The sequence below is a fragment of the Podarcis melisellensis genome (genome assembly GCF_964234715.1).
Source record: "Podarcis melisellensis genome assembly, chromosome: 3".
In the NCBI taxonomy this organism is placed as follows: domain Eukaryota; kingdom Metazoa; phylum Chordata; class Lepidosauria; order Squamata; family Lacertidae; genus Podarcis; species Podarcis melisellensis.
In genome coordinates, this window is record NC_138530.1 from 75,041,241 (window position 1) to 75,054,878 (window position 13,638).

Below are 13,638 nucleotides of genomic sequence, written 5' to 3' on the forward strand. Positions count from 1 at the left end.
CAAAATGGTGCTTATCCATAAGTACCGGTAAATGCATTTAGCATCCGGGCAGAAGTAGGCAAATATCATTGCATTCTTCTAGTTATGCTGGTGCTCTGATTTAAACGTCATGCTTAAAATTACACATGCTCTGAGCATTTCTACTTTTATCAGGAATGGCAAACTTGTTGTTTGTTTGTTTTTGCTCTAATATTTCAGGAATATACATGTAGTTGCAAAGCACAAAATGCAAAATTTTGTGCCTCACAGCTAAGCTAACAGACAGGACCAGTGGAAGCCTATTGCATCCAATAAGCCCATGAAGTCCAGGGTCTAAATATACCAAGCGTCACCACAACTTCTACTAGGGTCCCAGATGACTTTCAAAATGAAATATATATATAATATAGTTCATAAATAGAAAGATAGAACATAATAATTAAGATTAACCACATGTATAATCCAGCTAAAATTAAGCATTTTAACTTTTGTATCTGGAAATATATATTGTACCCTATAAGAACTTGCGCCATATTAAAAATCCATGCAGGGTACTCTTTCATAGTGCTTTCTTAATATTTACAGCAGCAACCGTTGTCTGTTTGACTCTTTGCTCAGTTGTCTGGCACACAAAAATGGGGGGAGGTTGTTTAAAAAAGATAAAAGTGACACTCTATATAAAATGTTGCAAAATATTTGGTAATTCATAAAGATGCACTTATAAATGTGGATGTGTATCAGAGGATCTTCAATAAATCACTTTTATTTATCTGCAGATCAAACACAGAAACTCATTTGCAAGTGAATGTCATTTCATCTTTGCCAGATTGCAAAAGACACCTTATTTGCATGCCTTTGTTTCCCTGGCGGAGAGCTCTACCAGTCTTCTGCAGCTGGTGTGAGCTGCACTCAGGACCTGCTATGCTCTTGGCCACAAGACTTCGTTGTTGATTGAACGAGTTAAAATCTCAAATGCATCTCTCCATGGTTGTCCAAATCCAAGCACTGTGATTGGGGCAGATGTAAAGAAACAGCAACACATTTTAAAAGGTGCCATAAGTGTGAGTTGATAATAATAGTGGCTAAATGCAGGACTTGGAATAAGATGGCAGGCAAGAATTGCAACTGCAAGCTGTAGCAAGGCCCTGATGCAAATATCCCAGCATGTAGTAATGAAGAAGAGAATCTATGTGTGTTGTTGTTATTTAGTTGTTTAGTCGTGTCCGACTCTTCGTGACCCCATGGGCCAGAGCATGCCAGCCACTCCTGTCTTCCACTGCCTCCCACAGCTTGGTCAAACTCATGCTGGTAGCTTCAAGAACACTGTCCAACTATCTCGTCCTCTGTCGTCCCCTTCTCCTTGTGCCCTCAATCTTTCCCAACATCAGGGTCTTTTCCAGTGAGTCTTCTCTTCTCATGAGGTGGCCAAAGTACTGGAGCTTCAGCTTCAGGATCTGTCCTTCCAGTGAGCACTCAGGGCTGATTTCCTTAAGAATGGATAGGTTTGATCTTCTTGCAGTCCATGGGACTCACCTGCACACAAAAATGCTTGGAAACTCCCTCAACCTGTGGGAGCAAAGAAGGTTCTTTTCTCACCACTCCCCCTCCCACCCCAAACAGGTGTTTAGCACTCCATATATGCTTCCAACCAAGCAATGGGAATAGATGCAGTCTCGGGACCACACATTGTAGCATCCTTTTGCTTTACTGGTCCCTGAAGCTGCAGAGAAGCCATGAACCGAAGCCTGCTTTGCTGTTGAATTTAAGTATAAAATAGAGACAGGAAGAATCGTGTGCCCTGAGCTCCTTGGAGGCAAAGATGGGCTGTTCATGTAGTAATTAAACAAATTATAGCCCCATCTGCACTATACATCTCAAGCAGTATCATAACACTACAAACAGTCATGGCTTCTCCTGAAGAATTCATGGGACTGTAGTTTGTTATGGGTGCTGAGAGTTGTTAGGAGATGCCTGTTTTCCTCAAAAAGCTACAATTTTCAGAGAGGTTTCACAGTCGATCCCTCTTCCCAGGGAACTCTGGGAATTGTAGCTCTGTGGGGAGAATAGAGGTCTCCGAGTCGGACTCGACTAAATGACTAAACAACAACAGCAACACTCATCACCCTTAACAAGCTATAGTTCCCAGGATTCTTTGGGACTAATGCTGTTTTAAATGTATAGTGAAGAAGGGGCACGTTTTAAGAATATGAAGCATAGTACAGATCAGGGGCTATATCTCCTCCCCTCTCTTTGTTGGGCAAGAATAATTTCTTCATCTTCAGTGGCACCACCCCTGCGACGTACCAGGTGAGCAAAGACCTTTCTTTCTTTTTGAAATCATAGGCTTAGCATTAGACAATGTATTTCCGTGGAAGCAAATCAAATGTAGATAGATAGCAACTGACAATAAAAAAACAGGCAAGGAAAGCAGGAGGAAGATTAGGAGAGAAAAGAAGCTGAAAGCCAATTTATAGGAGACCTTGAGAAAGACAAGGAACATGCAGACCCTTTAAGGGCTAGAAATTCCAGCAGCATCTCTAAAACAATGTTCAGGTGCCATAATGCAAGTGCTGATTAAATGTTCAGCATCCTGCTAAGAGGATGATTCAAATTATTAACCCCTCAGTCTTATTTGAAAATTGTTCTCTTAACCTTGTACTCCCTGAATAACTATATGGCTTTATCATGATGAAGCCCTTCTTTGTTAATTCCCAACAAGAAACAGCTTGGAAAGTAAATACCAACTGAGAGGCAACAAACTTAGTGGGACTAGCCTAGCATAAGTATCCTGGCTCTAATACTCAGGATCTCAGTCTAAAATCCCTCTCTCACTAAGGTAATCATTTTCCTTTGGAAAGAAAATGGACAAGTATTATACCAGAATAGAGCCATTGGAAAGAGAAATAAAGTTGAACTGAAACATGAAGGCAGGAGCAGCTGCTTGCCAAGGTGTAACCGTCTCCAAAGTACATCTCATTGCCTACTAATTCATATGCCCAAAAACCATCATTCAGGTGTGTGTAAGTAACACTACCCACCTCTACATAATTATGGCTGTCAGTCAGCCTATGTCTGCTGTTCAAGAGACAACAGGAAAGTTTCAGACACTTCCTGTTCTCGGGTACCACCACCCTTTCCATGCTGTCCCCAGAAGTTGCTCCCAGCCTACATTGTTTCTGATTACTGTCCAGACCAGGACACAAATGCCTAATCCCAAATCCCACAGACTGTATGTGCCATCCTCTGCTCCTCCTCAGCTCTCTTAGATCCTCACCAACACCACATTTGTGGCTGGGAGGAGAGAAATAGAAAAGGAGCGCAAGTGTCTATTGCACCACACCTACACTAAGAAGGCACTTGCTGTGCCCCAGGAAAGATTTTGTATTTGGATGCAACTCAGCTTGTATTAAGGCTGATAGGGTTTGCACAGGGGGGAAGGAGAGATTGAGAGAAAGGAACTCCCAAACTCTCTATACTGTCTTTCTGGCCTAACCTGTGGTGATCTTCCTTCTGGTGTTAGACTGATATTCTCAGGGTTCCTGACCTCTGTTTCTAGTTCCTTCTTGGCCCTGTCTTGGAAGAAGATACATCTTTCTTATGTCTCTCCAGCAGAGACGAAAGAGCAAACATTGCATCTCTACCTAGTTAACTAGAACTAGGATCTTTCCCATCCAACACATGTTTTCCTATAATAATCTTAGCTTCCTTTTTTCCTATATTCAAAATCTTGGTGTGGTTGCATCAAGGGCAAGTGTGTTCCTCCTGGGTTGGATTTCAATGCACAGTTCAAACTTCTACTGTGTTGTTTAAACTGCAAACATTATCGTTTTGAACACTAGCCCTGCCAGCCGTGACTTGTGGAATTTTGCCCTGTTTTGCATGTTATGGATTTTATTTTGATTCTATTCCTGTTCGTACTTTGAACTGCTCAGTATATCACTTGAGCTGCCTGGTATCTTTAGTTTAACCAACCCAGATATCTGATTTGACTTTAGGTGTCTGTCTATATATTAGTATGTTGTTGTTATTTATTGTTGCATTGAGTCTTATATCAGCAGGACAATTGTACAAAAACATAAAGAAGTCATGTTTCATCTTCCCAAGCCATTCCAGAGAAATATGCCTGCTTAGATTTGTGGTTCCCTTACCTCTACAGACAGACACTTCAGATTGAATCAGAACATTGGCAGAAGAATTTGAGGGTGCTCATAATGCTAGTGCTTTTATTGCACAAATCTCTTAAATCAAAGAGCATCACTTAGCAAGGCTAGCCTTCTGCTACCTTTCACATTATTTATAGTTTAATAGATATTAAGGTCCTAATTTATACTTTAATAGATGCTATGGACCATTGAACATGTGTTGGTCTTAGATTATAGGCTATACAGATCACTACAGATATGAACACAGCTGATGGGATGCAAAAAATGTGGGAATTAGATTGGAAAATTTTCATTGATGGCTAGGCTGCCATGTGGGGGAAATTCCCATTTAAATCTGTGTCAGCCTCGATAAGGGAAACAGCACTTAAAATCTTGCAAAAGTGACGTCTTACCCCATCTGCTTGGTCCTTCTGAGCTCTGCCTCTTTCTCAAGGTGTTGGAGACACTGTGTGACATCAGGCTCACCCCATCACGTGTGATGGGCCTTCAAAAAGGTTGCCAAATTTTTGGGTGCAATATACAATGAAATTCATAAAACCCACTGGGCAGAAGGTGGTCAAGTGCCTAGAGTTGGCCTTGCTCAATCTTTTTGGTTGAGAAAATGTGAACCTACATTTTAAACCAATTGTTGGTTACTTGCTATTTGCTGCCAACTTTATCACAGCAAGATATTGGGAAAAACTGGAAGGGGGCTCTCTGACGAACTGGTATAATAAGGTCTGTCAATTAGCACTTCTTGAAAAACTGAGTAACAAACTCAGGATTAAAACATGGTGGACTGGTGTAACTATATTATGTTTATTGCAAAAACAAAATGACTGCAAAGACCGTCATGCTTCTTATAAACTTTTCTGGCTAATATGATTATATTTTGCCTCGCTTTTAGATACCTGAAACCTGGCTACTCGAGTGGATGCAGACCTTATGCTTTGATGTGAAAACTTCATCTATTGGGGATGGTATGGGTAGTTATCTTTCCATTTGTCCTTCTTGTGGGATGGATTTAGTAGGTAGGAGAGGATATATTAATCATATTTATCTTTCCAGTGTCCCTTGTGTGGGGGATTTAAATGTTTATCATAATCAGCTTAGCGTTTGCACTTAGAATGTGAGCTGGGCAGAGGCTTTGATTACCAGCCCTTGGCAGAAAAACAGAAGCTTAGGAAAGGTTGCAAAACCTTGTTTTATTTAAGTCCAGCTATGGAGCGAACAGACTCCATCAAAGACATGGAGCAAAAGGACAAAGAGACTGAGTGACAGGAAGGCAAAGGGTTTATATCTTTCATTTCTTCCCGCCACTGGAAATAGAATAAATGACATCACACAGAGCTCTCTTTCCACCAATTGCATTCCAATGGTCTGAGTCTGCCTATCTAGAAATGTAAAGCTCTGTTGTCGTTTAACCCCTAGACTTACTAATTAAAAAGAATATGCATTATTAGCTTTTGACTGCAAATCTCCCACTCCTTTTGTTTTGTAATCTAACTAAATAAACTTCCTCTTTTTTAAAAAAAAAAAAGAAAAGTGTTAACGACTATTGTGACTGCTTTCCAATCTTGGCATTTGATAAGGGATTCTAACTGTTGTCAATAAATAGATAAATAAATAAACCCTGAAAGGAGATGCAGAAGAAAAGTGCAAGAAGAGGCAGGGAGAAATAGCTGTAGATGGCAAGTGAAAACAAAATAGGTGATTTTCCATGGATCGCTGTGCTGTACAATATTGACATGGCATATGCTTTGTTTCCCATCCTACATCCTTCTGCACAGAGAAAAATCATACTGGCATAAAATCACAATAGAGCACCATCTGTTGCAGGGAACTGGAAGGCGTTTTTGTTTTTGTATTAAGGATAATTTCATTCCCTTTTAATATGCCACCCCATGTATATTATTGTAGATTTATTTTCTTTGCAAAAATTGTTTCCATTTTCTAACCAAACTCTATCATTTTTGCCAGCCAGTTTATAACGCAAACACTATGCTATGAAAGGCTCAGAGCATCAACTGACTCTGATCAACCACACAGTGCTTAGGGCAGACCTACATCATACATTTCAAGCACATCCAATTCACATGATTTGCCCTGAAAGAATCCTGGGAACTATAGTTTGTTAAGGGTGCTGGGAGTTGTAGCTCTGTGAGGGGAAGACTACAGTTCTCAGGACTCTTTGGGGGAAGTCGTGTGCTTTAAGTGTGCATTGGATATGCTTCAAAGGTATAATGTGCATTCTTATTCCATGTGCAGGGACTAATCAGAGTGCTCATCTGAAAGAGGGTACTTTAAGTCAGTGTTTGCCAGTAGTTTTATGATGGATCATAGAAACCTTGGGAATGTGCTCCTTAAGTCGCTGATTGGAGCTCTAAGTAGTCATGTGGTCCCAGAGGTGAGAAGAAGAAGAGATCTGAGTTGGGTTGATCAATGGGTCATAATACAGTGGTACCTCAGGTTACATACGCTTCAGGTTACAGACTCCGCTAACCCAGAAATAGTGCTTCAGGTTAAGAACTTTGCTTCAGGTTGAGAACAGAAATTGTGCTCTGGTGGCGCGGCAGCAGCAGGAGGCCCCATTAGCTAAAGTGGTGCTTCAGGTTAAGAACAGTTTCAGGTTAAGAACGGACTTCTGGAATGAATTAAGTACTTAACCCGAGGTACCACTGTACTAAACACTACAAAACTACAAAGAGCTCACAGCCCACCTATTCTCAGCAACCAGAAGCATCATAGCCAGACACTGGGGAGACCTGTCAGGAGTAAACATGAACCGCTGGTATCAAATTGTATGGGAAATAGCCTTACTAGAAAAGCTAAGCAATAGACTGAAACTGACATAGGGACAAATAAAAGAGGGTGCCTTCACTCTGCTATGAATCCCATTTATCACATACACAGCCCAAAAAGACAACAAGAACCCACTGACAGGATACGAATCAATATGGCTAACTTGACCCAACAACCTCCCCACACACGAACAAATCTCACTGCAGCCAACCAAAGACAACCAGCCACACCCTAGGCCACCGCAACCTCTCTCACTACCAAGGAAATATAGCAAGCAAATAGAAAAAGAACCTACCCAAGTGACGCTGACACTAAACCCCACATATACAGTAAGTAGAAGAATATAAGCTTTACCACCTCACTCCCTCTATTCCCCCTCTTTTTCTTCCCATTTTTCTCATTTCGAGAAGCAAAGCTACAGGGAACCAGGCAGAGGGCCTTCTCGGTAGTGGCGCCTGCCCTGTGGAACGCCCTCCCATCAGATGTCAAAGCGATAAACAACTACCTGACATTCAGAAGACATCTTAAGGCAGCCCTGTTCAGGGAAGTTTTTAACGTGTGATATTTTACTGTATTTTTGGTTTCTATGGAAGCCGCCCAGAGTGGCTGGGGAGGCCCAGCCTGATGGGCGGGGTATAAATAATAATTATTATTATTATTCCCAACTTTATACTGTATATAACACTAATGTCTTACAAAAAATGTAATTGATCTGTAGAAAACACAACCTGGAAAAAGAGGCAATGCACGTACTTTTGTAAATTAAGAAAATCTGTAATAAAAATTATTTTAATAATCATATTCATAATTATACTAAACACATATACACCAGCTGCTGTCCTGTGGGCTTCCTTTTTCATTTCAGTAGAGTGAGGTGTACTTTTGTGGGTGTACACTTGGAGGTGTTCCCTCTCTGTCACAGTTAATGAGGAAACCCCTGTGAACGGAAACATTTTGTAGACATATTAAAACCACTACAACTCACTTAAGCCTTTGCTGGATCAAGCAGAGATTCTGTTCACCATGGTCCCTCCCTTAATATTAAACAGCCTTTCAAACCACTGCTGCATCAGCTCCTAAATCTATTTCTGTTTCCTTGTTATTAATTCTGTTAAAGCTGTGAGTCCTTATACATGCAATATCAGACACCCATTTGAATATCCAAGCAATGGCATTTTTAAAATTTCATTCATTCATATATATATATATCATACACACACACACACAAACACCTCTTCCTCTTGATACTGCAATAGAGATTGTTAGAAGTGCAGGAATCAGTGGACAAGAGCTAAGAGTATAAGTGATAAGCAACAAGGTATGAGAATGGCTCCATTTAACTAACTCTCATTTTTCATGCTTTCTTCTTTCATCTTTAGTAGAATGTAGCCGATTTTGGATTAATCAGTACCAAGTGTCCATAGGCAGCAGCAAGCACTGCAAGATTAGATCCAGCTCTACAGTTAAGCAGCTGACAGATTTGGGAGTACTGTACCCTAAAGTGGTAGCAAATTGCCAGTTATTTTATTCATTATCATATTTTACACCCCTAGGGGAGGATTCTATTTTGATTTTCTGCTTCGGGTACTGAAGTGTCCCAAGTCTTTTCTGTTTAAGATGCAAGATGAGAAAAAAATGAGGGTTTTAAAATGAGTATCACTTCCCTAAAAGGTATAACAAATGAATGTAATGTGCATTTTTCAAATAGATTGTCTATGCTGTATTATATGACTTATACCAAACTATAAAGAGAACTAACATTATTCATTCAGTCATTCATTCATTCATACATTCATTCATTTGCAAAGAACATGCGGCTATTTCCTCCCAAAATGGAACATTCTTCTTCATTTCAAAATACGAGGTTTAACCATGTACAGCTGTGTACTTCTATAAGTCGGCTAATGTAATTCCATCCCTGTGTCTCTCTATCGCCAAGCTTTTCCTTTTTGTGACGTCTTGCAAATAAGTATACAAAACCCGACATGTTATAGGGAAGCATATCTTATTGGATTGACTTTGAACATACCTGAAAGCGTTTTGTTGCTCCTAGAATTTATCTGATATGGTCCAATGAACTCAAGCACAGCTGAACCTGACCTTGACATGTTCTTGTTTACCTCAAGGTGATAACACAGAAACTGCTCTGACTCAACTTTGACATCAGTCCTCATGCTGATTTTTTTTCCTTAAGAAACAGATAGATTAAAAACAAGCTTTGACCATCACTGTTTCCTGTGCTAAAACTGATGGATGCTTCCCATCTTTCTCATCCGTATCTTCTGTCACAGAGGATGTTTTGACCTGAAGCTTTCTGGCAAACCCTTCAGATATATTTCTTTGTCGCAGTCTGCTTAAAAATAATGCTTGCCAGTTTCAGCATGATCTTGACCGTGATTGCTCAGATATAATCCCCCTGCTTTCAGTTGGATTTATTCCATGTTAGTATGCTTAAGGTTGCTACCTTCATTTGCTATCACTCCTACAAACACCATTCCATCTTCCATTCTTGAGCTCTTCATGACGTTTTTCCAGCCTTAAACTGAAGGGAGCTGAATGGGCCCTGAATGCAGGAGAGCATAGGAAAGCAAGTTGAGTGGAATGTTATGCTTGGACCACAAATGTTGAGTCCAGATCATAAGATACAAACATGGGAAGCTCTCTAATATTGAGTCATTCTGTGGGTCCATCTAGCTCAGGGCTGCCCAACACATGGTCTGAGGTCCACATGCAAACCTCAAGGCTTTTCTGCAGCTCTCAGCTTCTCCCCACCCCACCCCCTGCTGCCTTCCCAAGGCTGGATAAGGAGGAGCCACATGTCGAAATACTCTTGCAGCCCAATTGGTATGAAAGTTGGACTACCCTGGCTAGCTCAATGTTGACTACACAATGGCTGGCAGTGGCTCTCCCAGATTTTAGACAGGAAGTTCTCTCTCGAGATGCCCTACCTGGAGATGCCAGGGACTGAACATGGGACTGCAAGCAAACCAGCTGCTCTCCCACCGAGCTTAGTCCCTTCCCCTTATGTTGGTCAAGTGGTGCTTAATTAAAATATTTCACTGCCAGAAAAATAGGTCTCCTCAAAAAGAGGGAGTGATGAGCTTTGTGGGATTCGGTGAGCCAACAGGTAGCAAGCGTGGTGCCCTCCAAATGCTGTTGGATCACTACTCCCATCACCCTGGATCATCGACCACCCTGCCGGAGTCTGATGGGAGTTACAGTCTGGAGGGCCCCACCTTGGCTACAGGAGTGACCATATTTTGGCATTTAAGGTGCAGATTTTCCAAAATAGAGAAATGCAGATAACAATAACCCAGACGGCAACAGCTTGGAGGGGGATTTAATCATATCCTCCCCTAGGGGAAATCCCTATTCCAATTCTGAAGCTAGTGTTTGCCATGGGAGGAAACTGGACTTGGAGGCAGGGGGCCGGATTTCCTCTCTGTCCTGGATTCTGTCCTGGGCTGTGTCCTGGGCAAGAGGCATTTACCCTCAGCTTGCTGCTTTCCTTCTATTGTGCTCAGTTTAACTGCAGAGAGGTGCTCCCCACGCACCCCGGTCCCCCAGATAAGCTGTTTCTTGCAGGAAACCCGTCTTGGCCTTCCTGCTACGGGCTTCCAGCGGGCTGTGTGTGTGTGTTTGCCTCGGCTTGCACAGCTGACGTCTGAGAATCAGCATTTCAGGCCAAACAGTTTTGTACAGGAGCTGCACAGCCGCAGGACAGGCATGCAGAAGAGAAGATCAGCCCCGGTTTCATTCTCGTAACAGTAGCTGACATCATGGTGGGGGCGGGGGGTGCTCTGCACAATCTCTGGGTGCAAATAAGGAGGGGGAGGAAGAGGATACCAACCCAGACGTCTGAAAGGGCCCCGGATCCCCAAGACTCTCGATCTCTTCCATATTCCACCCCTTCCTTCCCGGGGGGTTTTCATTCTTCCCCCAGCCAGAGTCCTCCTCTTCTCGACCTCTCTTTGACATCTTCGTGATGTCTGCATGGGAGTGGTCTGCACTGGGTCCTTTCCATGCATGCGGGAGCAGGTTTCCAGAGGTGACAAGGAAAGGAAATCGCCAGCGAAAGCCGTGTCCTGGACCTGTGAGATTGCTTAGGTGCTTCCCTGCTTTGTCTACCTGCCAGCTCGCTCCTCAATACGAGGCTCATATAGAATTGACTTCTTGCTAAGCGTGCTTAGAATTGCAGCTGTCCAGTGCAATTCTATACATATTCACTAGGAAGCAAGTTCCGTAGGGTTCAGTGATGCTTCCTCCCAAGTCAGTGGCCATATGACTGAAAAAGAAATCCTACACCTATTTCCTTTGGTGGATGGGGGGGGGGGGTTTCCTTCTGAGTTCAGTGGGACTTGCTTTCAAATAAGTTTGCATATGCACCCTACAGCTAGATACAAAGTGAAGGGGGGGACACATGGGCCATACGCTAAGCCATCCGAAGCCACAGACATAAGATTGGTGCAACTTTCGTCCTATGGAGGCAAATATGCCGGATCCTCAGTGCAAATGACCTTATCCAAGATGTGTGCGCCTGTCAATAGAGACTCCTCGTTATTCCGTAGTGCTAATACGACAGGGAGACCCATTGACAACGTAAGCCTGTATTTTTAAATCAGCTGGGTTTCACTGACGTCAGTCGCACTAGTGCTACCACCTGAACGCCTTTGCTTGCAAACGAATCCCTTTGATTTCAATGTCGCCTTTCACACTAATATGGACCCTTGAATCCAAGGCAGAAGCCCAGACCGGGTATTAGCATGTATCAGATTAATCATAATTTGTTGCGTTTTGTTGATTTGCAAGATGATTCAACCCTGCCCGCCCGCCCAGCCTGGCGCAAGGAAAATTTGGGAGGCAGACTTAGCATACATAAGCGAATAGACTGACGCAAAAGTGCTGGTGGTTTATTGATATTCCAAATTCCAACTAAATCTGTAATGCGGATTATATTGTCCAAACTGCTGATCGCAACGTCTGCAAGCAAAACAGGAAAGGATCTCACTGGGGCTGCAATATTATTTAGACTTGAACTGACCTGCTTCCGAGGGAAAAGGTATAGGATACGGCTATGAATTGCTTGACAAAGCTCTTAGAGTGGTGGATAGACTATGGAATAAATCCGTTTGTTAAAAAAGCGAATGTGCATCCCATCTAAACACATTAAAAAGCGAATAGTAATAATAATGGTTATAATAATAATTTCAAACCAACCTTTATGGCGCTATTTGCGCCAGATTTGAGTGTCGTTAATGTATCACGGGCTTGGCAAAAGAACTGTAGCCCGGGTACGTTTATACATCCGTATTACAGAAGAAGGAAGGATGGATAGGAGAGAATCCTGTCCTGTAGCCCCTTGCCTGGGATTAAGCCCCACTGAATCCACAGGATTCCGCTGTTAGTCTCTCAAATGATTCCAAGCCACAAGACAGCTGATTACCCGTTCAAATTTATATTTTTAGTTGAAAGTGGTATCTAGAAATATCTCACCACCGGGAAATGCGATGTAAAGATTCACGAGCAGAAATTCTTGTTCTGTTTGTGCGGGTTTAAAGAGGATCCAGAATTTACTTAAATCTAAAGGACGGTTCTGGGGTATAACAATACTTGGAGAATTAGGATGAGGGGGCTGCCACCTGCGTGTGGTTGTTCAAAGGTGGGCTTGACGTCAATCAACTTAAGTAGATGATCAGCAAATCAGGAGGAAGAGACAGAAACAGAAGCAAGAGGAGGAGAATGATACACTATTATCATTATAAAATCTCCAGTCTTCTTGAGTGTTTCTGGCCAGTTTAAAGAAACATTAGGTCCGTGCGGTGTCCATTACCGCTCGGAATAGCAACTCCGATTCTTTAGGTTAATTTGCGTTTATTGGTACGCTATTACTCCCCAGCCCGCACCTTATTCATTTGCTTCTGTATGATTTTATTTGGGGCTAAAAACATTCTGAATGTTCTGGCTGTATTGAAACTGTATGGTGACTGGCTGCTAAAATTCAATTAAACGAATCTAAATCTAAGATTTCACCGGGACATACATAAAGCGGTTTGAGATGGGGACGGAGTAAGCTAAGCAGCTCTGCTGCTGCGATTTATTTATCTTTTTAACTGAGCAGGATTCACCTCCTGCAAGTATTTCCTTCGGGGGCAATAATTTGTTGACCACCTCGGTATTTCTTATTGTGTTTGGCTGTTCCTAGTTTACATGTAAACCGCCTTGACTGACTCCCTGTCAGGGGAAAAGGCGGGGTTTGAATAAATTGTTATCATCATCATCACTGGCACAGGCACGTTCTAAGGGATGGGGAACTTGCCGCGCTTCTGACGTTGTTGGACTCCAAGTCCCATGAGCCTCAGCCAGCATGGCCAATGGTCAGGGATGCTGGGCGTCATAGTCCAACCACATTTGGAGGGACACGGGTTCCCGAGCGTCTTCGAAGGCATTTGTCTGATTGCTACTGTAGCAAAAACTTTGATCAGAATATGTGGACAAAAACCCTTTCCTAAGGGCAGGGCACTAAACGCTAGCACCAGAATGACTGCGTGTGTCCGAAGCACAGAACTCGCCCAGCACAATTATTCTGACTGCAAAGGGGTTTCCAGCCCGAACCAAAAGACGTTTGCGACCCTCTTCCTTCTGTATTGTAAATCGCCTGCTCGCATTGATTTCAGCGGAACGTTTATTGCCGACTAAGTTTGCCTTTGATCAGTAG